The following is a 7,500-nucleotide window of genomic DNA, read 5'->3' as shown; positions in this document are numbered from 1 at the left end:
AAACCACCCTGAACTCGTCCGATCTTGGAAGCTAAGCAGGGTCGGGCCTGGTTAGTACTTGGATGGGAGACCGCCTGGGAATACCAGACGCTGTATGCTTTTTTAATTTTTTTGATCATATGTTTTTTTTTTATCATAGAGAGACATATTCACATGTCCAAAAATTCAGCCAGAATCAAGGGCATGACATCTTTAAAAGGCCCCTGTCTGCAGACAATAATGGCTTACGGCCATACCACCCTGAACACGCCCGATCTCATTCGATCTCAGAAGCTAAGCAGGGTCGGGCCTGGTTAGTACTTGGATGGGAGACCGCCTGGGAATACCAGGTGCTGTAAGCTTTTTCATTTTTTTGATCATGTTTTTTTTTATCATATAGAGACATATTCACATGTCCAAAAATTCAGCCAGAATCAAGGGCATGACATCTTTAAAAGGCCCCTTTCTGCACACAATAATGGCTTACGGCCATACCACCCTGAACACGCCCGATCTCGTCCGATCTCGGAAGCTATGCAGGGTCGGGCCTGGTTAGTACTTGGATGGGAGACCGCCTGGGAATACCAGGTGCTGTAAGCTTTTTCATTTTTTTGATCATATGTTTTTTTTATCATATAGAGACATATTCACATGTCCAAAAATTCAGCCAGAATCAAGGGCATGACATCTTTAAAAGGCCCCTTTCTGCACACAATAATGGCTTACGGCCAAACCACCCTGAACACGCCTGATCTCGTCCGATCTCGGAAGCTAAGCAGGGTCGGGCCTGGTTAGTACTTGGATGGGAGACCGCCTGGGAATACCAGGTGCTGTAAGCTTTTTAATTTTTTTGATCATATGTTTTTTTTTTATCATATAGAGACATATTCACATGTCCAAAAATTCAGCCAGAATCAAGGGCATGATATCTTTAAAAGGCCCCTTTCTGCACACAATAATGCCTTACGTCCATACCACCCTGAACACGCCCGATCTCAGAAGCAAAGCAGGGTGGGGCCTGGTTAATACTTGGATGGGAGACCGCCTAGGAATACCAGGTGCTGTAAGCTTTTTCATTTTTTTGATCATATGTTTTTTTTATCATATAGAGACATATTCACATGTCCAAAAATTCAGCCAGAATCAAGGGCATGACATCTTTAAAAGGCCCCTTTCTGCACACAATAATGGCTTACGGCCAAACCACCCTGAACTCGTCCGATCTTGGAAGCTAAGCAGGGTCGGGCCTGGTTAGTACTTGGATGGGAGACCGCCTGGGAATACCAGACGCTGTATGCTTTTTTTATTTTTTTGATCATATGTTTTTTTTTTATCATAGAGAGACATATTCACATGTCCAAAAATTCAGCCAGAATCAAGGGCATGACATCTTTAAAAGGCCCCTGTCTGCAGACAATAATGGCTTACGGCCATACCACCCTGAACACGCCCGATCTCATTCGATCTCAGAAGCTAAGCAGGGTCGGGCCTGGTTAGTACTTGGATGGGAGACCGCCTGGGAATACCAGGTGCTGTAAGCTTTTTCATTTTTTTGATCATGTTTTTTTTTATCATATAGAGACATATTCACATGTCCAAAAATTCAGCCAGAATCAAGGGCATGACATCTTTAAAAGGCCCCTTTCTGCACACAATAATGGCTTACGGCCATACCACCCTGAACACGCCCGATCTCGTCCGATCTCGGAAGCTATGCAGGGTCGGGCCTGGTTAGTACTTGGATGGGAGACCGCCTGGGAATACCAGGTGCTATAAGCTTTTCATTTTTTTGATCATATGTTTTTTTTATCATATAGAGACATATTCACATGTCCAAAAATTCAGCCAGAATCAAGGGCATGACATCTTTAAAAGGCCCCTTTCTGCACACAATAATGGCTTACGGCCATACCACCCTGAACACGCCCGATCTCGTCCGATCTCGGAAGCTATGCAGGGTCGGGCCTGGTTAGTACTTGGATGGGAGACCGCCTGGGAATACCAGGTGCTGTAAGCTTTTTCATTTTTTTGATCATATGTTTTTTTTATCATATAGAGACATATTCACATGTCCAAAAATTCAGCCAGAATCAAGGGCATGACATCTTTAAAAGGCCCCTGTCTGCACACAATAATGGCTTACGGCCATACCACCCTGAACACGCCTGATCTCGTCCGATCTCGGAAGCTAAGCAGGGTAGGGCCTGGTTAGTACATGGATGGGAGACCGCCTGGGAATACCAGGTGCTGTAAGTTTTTTCATTTTTTTGATCATATGTTTTTTTTTTATCATATAGAGACATATTCACATGTCCAAAAATTCAGCCAGAATCAAGGGCATGACATCTTTAAAAGGCCCCTTTCTGCACACAATAATGGCTTAAGGACATACCACCCTGAACTTGTCCGATCTTGGAAGCTAAGCAGCGTCGGGCCTGGTTAGTACTTGGATGGGAGACCGCCTGGGAATACCAGACGCTGTAAGCTTTTTTTATTTTTTTGATCATATGTTTTTTTTTTATCATAGAGAGACGTATTCACATGTCCAAAAATTCAGCCAGAATCAAGGGCATGACATCTTTAAAAGGCCCCTGTCTGCAGACAATAATGGCTTACGGCCATACCACCCTGAACACGCCCGATCTCGTTCGATCTCAGAAGCTAAGCAGGGTCGGGCCTGGTTAGTACTTGGATGGGAGACCGCCTGGGAATACCAGGTGCTGTAAGCTTTTTCATTTTTTTGATCATGTTTTTTTTTATCATATAGAGACATATTCACATGTCCAAAAATTCAGCCAGAATCAAGGGCATGACATCTTTAAAAGGCCCCTGTCTGCACACAATAATGGCTTACGGCCAAACCACCCTGAACACGCCTGATCTCGTCCGATCTCGGAAGCTAAGCAGGGTCGGGCCTGGTTAGTACTTGGATGGGAGACCGCCTGGGAATACCAGGTGCTGTAAGCTTTTTAATTTTTTTGATCATATGTTTTTTTTTTATCATATAGAGACATATTCACATGTCCAAAAATTCAGCCAGAATCAAGGGCATGATATCTTTAAAAGGCCCCTTTCTGCACACAATAATGGCTTACGGCCATACCACCCTGAACACGCCTGATCTCGTCCGATCTCGGAAGCTAAGCAGGGTAGGGCCTGGTTAGTACATGGATGGGAGACCGCCTGGGAATACCAGGTGCTGTAAGTTTTTTCATTTTTTTGATCATATGTTTTTTTTTTATCATATAGAGACATATTCACATGTCCAAAAATTCAGCCAGAATCAAGGGCATGACATCTTTAAAAGGCCCCTGTCTGCAGACAATAATGGCTTACGGCCATACCACCCTGAACACGCCCGATCTCGTTCGATCTCAGAAGCTAAGCAGGGTCGGGCCTGGTTAGTACTTGGATGGGAGACCGCCTGGGAATACCAGGTGCTGTAAGCTTTTTCATTTTTTTGATCATGTTTTTTTTTATCATATAGAGACATATTCACATGTCCAAAAATTCAGCCAGAATCAAGGGCATGACATCTTTAAAAGGCCCCTGTCTGCACACAATAATGGCTTACGGCCAAACCACCCTGAACACGCCTGATCTCGTCCGATCTCGGAAGCTAAGCAGGGTCGGGCCTGGTTAGTACTTGGATGGGAGACCGCCTGGGAATACCAGGTGCTGTAAGCTTTTTAATTTTTTTGATCATATGTTTTTTTTTTATCATATAGAGACATATTCACATGTCCAAAAATTCAGCCAGAATCAAGGGCATGATATCTTTAAAAGGCCCCTTTCTGCACACAATAATGCCTTACGTCCATACCACCCTGAACACGCCCGATCTCAGAAGCAAAGCAGGGTGGGGCCTGGTTAATACTTGGATGGGAGACCGCCTAGGAATACCAGGTGCTGTAAGCTTTTTCATTTTTTTGATCATATGTTTTTTTTATCATATAGAGACATATTCACATGTCCAAAAATTCAGCCAGAATCAAGGGCATGACATCTTTAAAAGGCCCCTTTCTGCACACAATAATGGCTTACGGCCAAACCACCCTGAACTCGTCCGATCTTGGAAGCTAAGCAGGATCGGGCCTGGTTAGTACTTGGATGGGAGACCGCCTGGGAATACCAGACGCTGTATGCTTTTTTTATTTTTTTGATCATATGTTTTTTTTTTATCATAGAGAGACATATTCACATGTCCAAAAATTCAGCCAGAATCAAGGGCATGACATCTTTAAAAGGCCCCTGTCTGCAGACAATAATGGCTTACGGCCATACCACCCTGAACACGCCCGATCTCATTCGATCTCAGAAGCTAAGCAGGGTCGGGCCTGGTTAGTACTTGGATGGGAGACCGCCTGGGAATACCAGGTGCTGTAAGCTTTTTCATTTTTTTGATCATGTTTTTTTTTATCATATAGAGACATATTCACATGTCCAAAAATTCAGCCAGAATCAAGGGCATGACATCTTTAAAAGGCCCCTTTCTGCACACAATAATGGCTTACGGCCATACCACTCTGAACACGCCCTATCTCGTCCGATCTCGGAAGCTATGCAGGGTCGGGCCTGGTTAGTACTTGGATGGGAGACCGCCTGGGAATACCAGGTGCTGTAAGCTTTTTCATTTTTTTGATCATATGTTTTTTTTATCATATAGAGACATATTCACATGTCCAAAAATTCAGCCAGAATCAAGGGCATGACATCTTTAAAAGGCCCCTTTCTGCACACAATAATGGCTTACGGCCATACCACCCTGAACACGCCCGATCTCGGAAGCTATGCAGGGTCGGGCCTGGTTAGTACTTGGATGGGAGACCGCCTGGGAATACCAGGTGCTGTAAGCTTTTTCATTTTTTTGATCATATGTTTTTTTTTATCATAGAGAGACATATTCACATGTCCAAAAATTCAGCCAGAATCAAGGGCATGACATCTTTAAAAGGCCCCTCTCTGCACACAATAATGGCTTACGGCCATACCACCCTGAACACGCCCGATCTCGGAAGCTAAGCAAGGTCAGGCCAGGTTAGTACTTGGATGGGAGACCGCCTGGGAATACCAGGTGCTGTAAGCTTTTTCATTTTTTTGATCATATGTTTTTTTTTTTTCATATAGAGACATATTCACATGTCCAAAAATTCAGCCAGAATCAAGGGCATGACATCTTTAAAAGGCCCCTTTCTGCACACAATAATGACTTATGGCCATACCACCCTGAACACGCCCGATCTCGGAAGCTAAGCAAGGTCAGGCCTGGTTAGTACTTGGATGGGAGACCGCCTAGGAATACCAGGTGCTGTAAGCTTTTTCATTTTTTTGATCATATGTTTTTTTTATCATATAGAGACATATTCACATGTCCAAAAATTCAGCCAGAATCAAGGGCATGACATCTTTAAAAGGCCCCTTTCTGCACACAATAATGGCTTACAGCCAAACCACCCTGAACTCGTGCGATCTTGGAAGCTAAGCAGGGTCGGGCCTGGTTAGTACTTGGATGGGAGACCGCCTGGGAATACCAGACGCTGTATGCTTTTTTTATTTTTTTGATCATATGTTTTTTTTTTATCATAGAGAGACATATTCACATGTCCAAAAATTCAGCCAGAATCAAGGGTATGACATCTTTAAAAGGCCCCTGTCTGCAGACAATAATGGCTTACGGCCATACCACCCTGAACACGCCCGATCTCATTCGATCTCAGAAGCTAAGCAGGGTCGGGCCTGGTTAGTACTTGGATGGGAGACCGCCTGGGAATACCAGGTGCTGTAAGCTTTTTCATTTTTTTGATCATGTTTTTTTTTATCATATAGAGACATATTCACATGTCCAAAAATTCAGCCAGAATCAAGGGCATGACATCTTTAAAAGGCCCCTTTCTGCACACACTAATGGCTTACGGCCATACCACTCTGAACACGCCCGATCTCGTCCGATCTCGGAAGCTATGCAGGGTCGGGCCTGGTTAGTACTTGGATGGGAGACCGCCTGGGAATACCAGGTGCTGTAAGCTTTTTCATTTTTTTGATCATATGTTTTTTTTATCATATAGAGACATATTCACATGTCCAAAAATTCAGCCAGAATCAAGGGCATGACATCTTTAAAAGGCCCCTTTCTGCACACAATAATGGCTTACGGCCATACCACCCTGAACACGCCCGATCTCGTCCGATCTCGGAAGCTATGCAGGGTCGGGCCTGGTTAGTACTTGGATGGGAGACCGCCTGGGAATACCAGGTGCTGTAAGCTTTTTCATTTTTTTGATCATATGTTTTTTTTTATCATAGAGAGACATATTCACATGTCCAAAAATTCAGCCAGAATCAAGGGCATGACATCTTTAAAAGGCCCCTCTCTGCACACAATAATGGCTTACGGCCATACCACCCTGAACACGCCTGATCTCGTCCGATCTCGGAAGCTAAGCAGGGTAGGGCCTGGTTAGTACTTGGATGGGAGACCGCATGGGAATACCAGATGCTGTAAGTTTTTTCATTTTTTTGATCATATGTTTTTTTTTTATCATATAGAGACATATTCACATGTCCAAAAATTCAGCCAGAATCAAGGGCATGACATCTTTAAAAGGCCCCTTTCTGCACACAATAATGACTTAAGGACATACCACCCTGAACTTGTCCGATCTCGGAAGCTAAGCAGCGTCTGGCCTGGTTAGTACTTGGATGGGAGACCGCCTGGGAATACCAGGTGCTGTAAGCTTTTTCATTTTTTTTGATCATATGTTCTTTTTTTATCATATAGAGACATATTCACATGTCCAAAAATTCAGCCATAATCAAGGGCATGACATCTTTAAAAGGCCCCTTTCTGCACACAATAATGCCTTGCGGCCATACCACCCTGAACACGCCCGATCTCGTCCGATCTCAGAAGCTAAGCAGGGTCGGGCCTGGTTAGTACTTGGATGGGAGACCGCCTGGGAATACCAGGTGCTGTAAGCTTTTTCATTTTGTTTAATCATATGTTTTTTTTTATCATATAGAGACATATTCACATGTCCAAAAATTCAGCCAGAATCAAGGGCATGACATCTTTAAAAGGCCCCTTTCTGCACACAATAATGGCTTACGGCCATACCACCCTGAACACGCCTGATCTCGTCAGATCTCGGAAGCTAAGCAGGGTTGGGCCTGGTTAGTACTTGGATGGGAGACCGCCTGGGAATACCAGGTGCTGTAAGCTTTTTCATTTTTTTTGATCATATGTTTTTTTTATCATATAGAGACATATTCACATGTCCAAAAATTCAGCCAGAATCAAGGGCATGACATCTTTAAAAGGCCCCTGTCTGCACACAATAATGGCTTACGGCCATACCACCCTGAACACGCCCGATCTCGGAAGCTAAGCAAGGTCAGGCCTGGTTAGTACTTGGATGGGAGACCGCCTGGGAATACCAGGTGCTGTAAGCTTTTTCATTTTTTTGATCATATTTTTTTTTTTTTTTCATATAGAGATATATTCACATGTCCAAAAATTCAGCC

General features: G+C 43.8%; 20 non-coding genes and 10 pseudogenes across 20 annotated transcripts; all 30 read left to right on the top strand.

Moving 5' to 3' along the window:
• LOC132961012 (5S ribosomal RNA) overlaps positions 1-99 on the top strand; it is a 109-nt pseudogene extending 10 nt beyond the window's left edge.
• Positions 100-222: 123 nt separating this feature from the next.
• LOC132961151 (5S ribosomal RNA) lies at positions 223-341 on the top strand. The gene has a single exon (XR_009667529.1). It is a non-coding gene; the product is annotated as a 5S ribosomal RNA (ribosomal RNA).
• Positions 342-460: 119 nt separating this feature from the next.
• Positions 461-579, top strand: LOC132961188 (5S ribosomal RNA). The gene has a single exon (XR_009667564.1). It is a non-coding gene; the product is annotated as a 5S ribosomal RNA (ribosomal RNA).
• Positions 580-699: 120 nt separating this feature from the next.
• Positions 700-818, top strand: LOC132961204 (5S ribosomal RNA). The gene has a single exon (XR_009667579.1). It is a non-coding gene; the product is annotated as a 5S ribosomal RNA (ribosomal RNA).
• A 122-nt stretch (positions 819-940) lies between these two features.
• Positions 941-1,049, top strand: LOC132961046 (5S ribosomal RNA; annotated as a pseudogene).
• A 120-nt stretch (positions 1,050-1,169) lies between these two features.
• Positions 1,170-1,278, top strand: LOC132961010 (5S ribosomal RNA; annotated as a pseudogene).
• A 123-nt stretch (positions 1,279-1,401) lies between these two features.
• Positions 1,402-1,520, top strand: LOC132961150 (5S ribosomal RNA). Its single transcript, XR_009667528.1, has one exon. It is a non-coding gene; the product is annotated as a 5S ribosomal RNA (ribosomal RNA).
• Positions 1,521-1,639: 119 nt separating this feature from the next.
• On the top strand, positions 1,640-1,758 carry LOC132961359 (5S ribosomal RNA). Its single transcript, XR_009667724.1, has one exon. It is a non-coding gene; the product is annotated as a 5S ribosomal RNA (ribosomal RNA).
• Positions 1,759-1,877: 119 nt separating this feature from the next.
• LOC132961187 (5S ribosomal RNA) lies at positions 1,878-1,996 on the top strand. The gene has a single exon (XR_009667563.1). It is a non-coding gene; the product is annotated as a 5S ribosomal RNA (ribosomal RNA).
• A 120-nt stretch (positions 1,997-2,116) lies between these two features.
• LOC132961319 (5S ribosomal RNA) lies at positions 2,117-2,235 on the top strand. Its single transcript, XR_009667686.1, has one exon. It is a non-coding gene; the product is annotated as a 5S ribosomal RNA (ribosomal RNA).
• A 354-nt stretch (positions 2,236-2,589) lies between these two features.
• Positions 2,590-2,708, top strand: LOC132961215 (5S ribosomal RNA). The gene has a single exon (XR_009667590.1). It is a non-coding gene; the product is annotated as a 5S ribosomal RNA (ribosomal RNA).
• A 119-nt stretch (positions 2,709-2,827) lies between these two features.
• Positions 2,828-2,946, top strand: LOC132961203 (5S ribosomal RNA). Its single transcript, XR_009667578.1, has one exon. It is a non-coding gene; the product is annotated as a 5S ribosomal RNA (ribosomal RNA).
• Positions 2,947-3,068: 122 nt separating this feature from the next.
• Positions 3,069-3,187, top strand: LOC132961318 (5S ribosomal RNA). The gene has a single exon (XR_009667685.1). It is a non-coding gene; the product is annotated as a 5S ribosomal RNA (ribosomal RNA).
• Positions 3,188-3,309: 122 nt separating this feature from the next.
• On the top strand, positions 3,310-3,428 carry LOC132961214 (5S ribosomal RNA). The gene has a single exon (XR_009667589.1). It is a non-coding gene; the product is annotated as a 5S ribosomal RNA (ribosomal RNA).
• Positions 3,429-3,547: 119 nt separating this feature from the next.
• LOC132961202 (5S ribosomal RNA) lies at positions 3,548-3,666 on the top strand. The gene has a single exon (XR_009667577.1). It is a non-coding gene; the product is annotated as a 5S ribosomal RNA (ribosomal RNA).
• Positions 3,667-3,788: 122 nt separating this feature from the next.
• LOC132961044 (5S ribosomal RNA) lies at positions 3,789-3,897 on the top strand (annotated as a pseudogene).
• A 120-nt stretch (positions 3,898-4,017) lies between these two features.
• Positions 4,018-4,126, top strand: LOC132961102 (5S ribosomal RNA; annotated as a pseudogene).
• A 123-nt stretch (positions 4,127-4,249) lies between these two features.
• LOC132961149 (5S ribosomal RNA) lies at positions 4,250-4,368 on the top strand. The gene has a single exon (XR_009667527.1). It is a non-coding gene; the product is annotated as a 5S ribosomal RNA (ribosomal RNA).
• A 119-nt stretch (positions 4,369-4,487) lies between these two features.
• On the top strand, positions 4,488-4,606 carry LOC132961497 (5S ribosomal RNA). Its single transcript, XR_009667860.1, has one exon. It is a non-coding gene; the product is annotated as a 5S ribosomal RNA (ribosomal RNA).
• Positions 4,607-4,726: 120 nt separating this feature from the next.
• On the top strand, positions 4,727-4,835 carry LOC132960737 (5S ribosomal RNA; annotated as a pseudogene).
• A 121-nt stretch (positions 4,836-4,956) lies between these two features.
• Positions 4,957-5,065, top strand: LOC132960770 (5S ribosomal RNA; annotated as a pseudogene).
• A 122-nt stretch (positions 5,066-5,187) lies between these two features.
• On the top strand, positions 5,188-5,296 carry LOC132960927 (5S ribosomal RNA; annotated as a pseudogene).
• A 120-nt stretch (positions 5,297-5,416) lies between these two features.
• LOC132961098 (5S ribosomal RNA) lies at positions 5,417-5,525 on the top strand (annotated as a pseudogene).
• Positions 5,526-5,648: 123 nt separating this feature from the next.
• Positions 5,649-5,767, top strand: LOC132961147 (5S ribosomal RNA). Its single transcript, XR_009667525.1, has one exon. It is a non-coding gene; the product is annotated as a 5S ribosomal RNA (ribosomal RNA).
• Positions 5,768-5,886: 119 nt separating this feature from the next.
• LOC132961282 (5S ribosomal RNA) lies at positions 5,887-6,005 on the top strand. Its single transcript, XR_009667651.1, has one exon. It is a non-coding gene; the product is annotated as a 5S ribosomal RNA (ribosomal RNA).
• Positions 6,006-6,125: 120 nt separating this feature from the next.
• Positions 6,126-6,244, top strand: LOC132961186 (5S ribosomal RNA). Its single transcript, XR_009667562.1, has one exon. It is a non-coding gene; the product is annotated as a 5S ribosomal RNA (ribosomal RNA).
• Positions 6,245-6,365: 121 nt separating this feature from the next.
• LOC132961388 (5S ribosomal RNA) lies at positions 6,366-6,484 on the top strand. Its single transcript, XR_009667752.1, has one exon. It is a non-coding gene; the product is annotated as a 5S ribosomal RNA (ribosomal RNA).
• Positions 6,485-6,838: 354 nt separating this feature from the next.
• LOC132961416 (5S ribosomal RNA) lies at positions 6,839-6,957 on the top strand. The gene has a single exon (XR_009667779.1). It is a non-coding gene; the product is annotated as a 5S ribosomal RNA (ribosomal RNA).
• A 122-nt stretch (positions 6,958-7,079) lies between these two features.
• Positions 7,080-7,198, top strand: LOC132961560 (5S ribosomal RNA). Its single transcript, XR_009667916.1, has one exon. It is a non-coding gene; the product is annotated as a 5S ribosomal RNA (ribosomal RNA).
• Positions 7,199-7,319: 121 nt separating this feature from the next.
• On the top strand, positions 7,320-7,428 carry LOC132960784 (5S ribosomal RNA; annotated as a pseudogene).
• Positions 7,429-7,500: the final 72 nt, after the last annotated feature.

Source organism: Labrus mixtus, unplaced genomic scaffold, assembly GCF_963584025.1.
Source record: "Labrus mixtus unplaced genomic scaffold, fLabMix1.1 SCAFFOLD_30, whole genome shotgun sequence".
NCBI classification, from domain to species: domain Eukaryota; kingdom Metazoa; phylum Chordata; class Actinopteri; order Labriformes; family Labridae; genus Labrus; species Labrus mixtus.
Note: the sequence above shows the minus strand (reverse complement) of the source record. Positions and strands in the feature narration are given on the sequence as shown.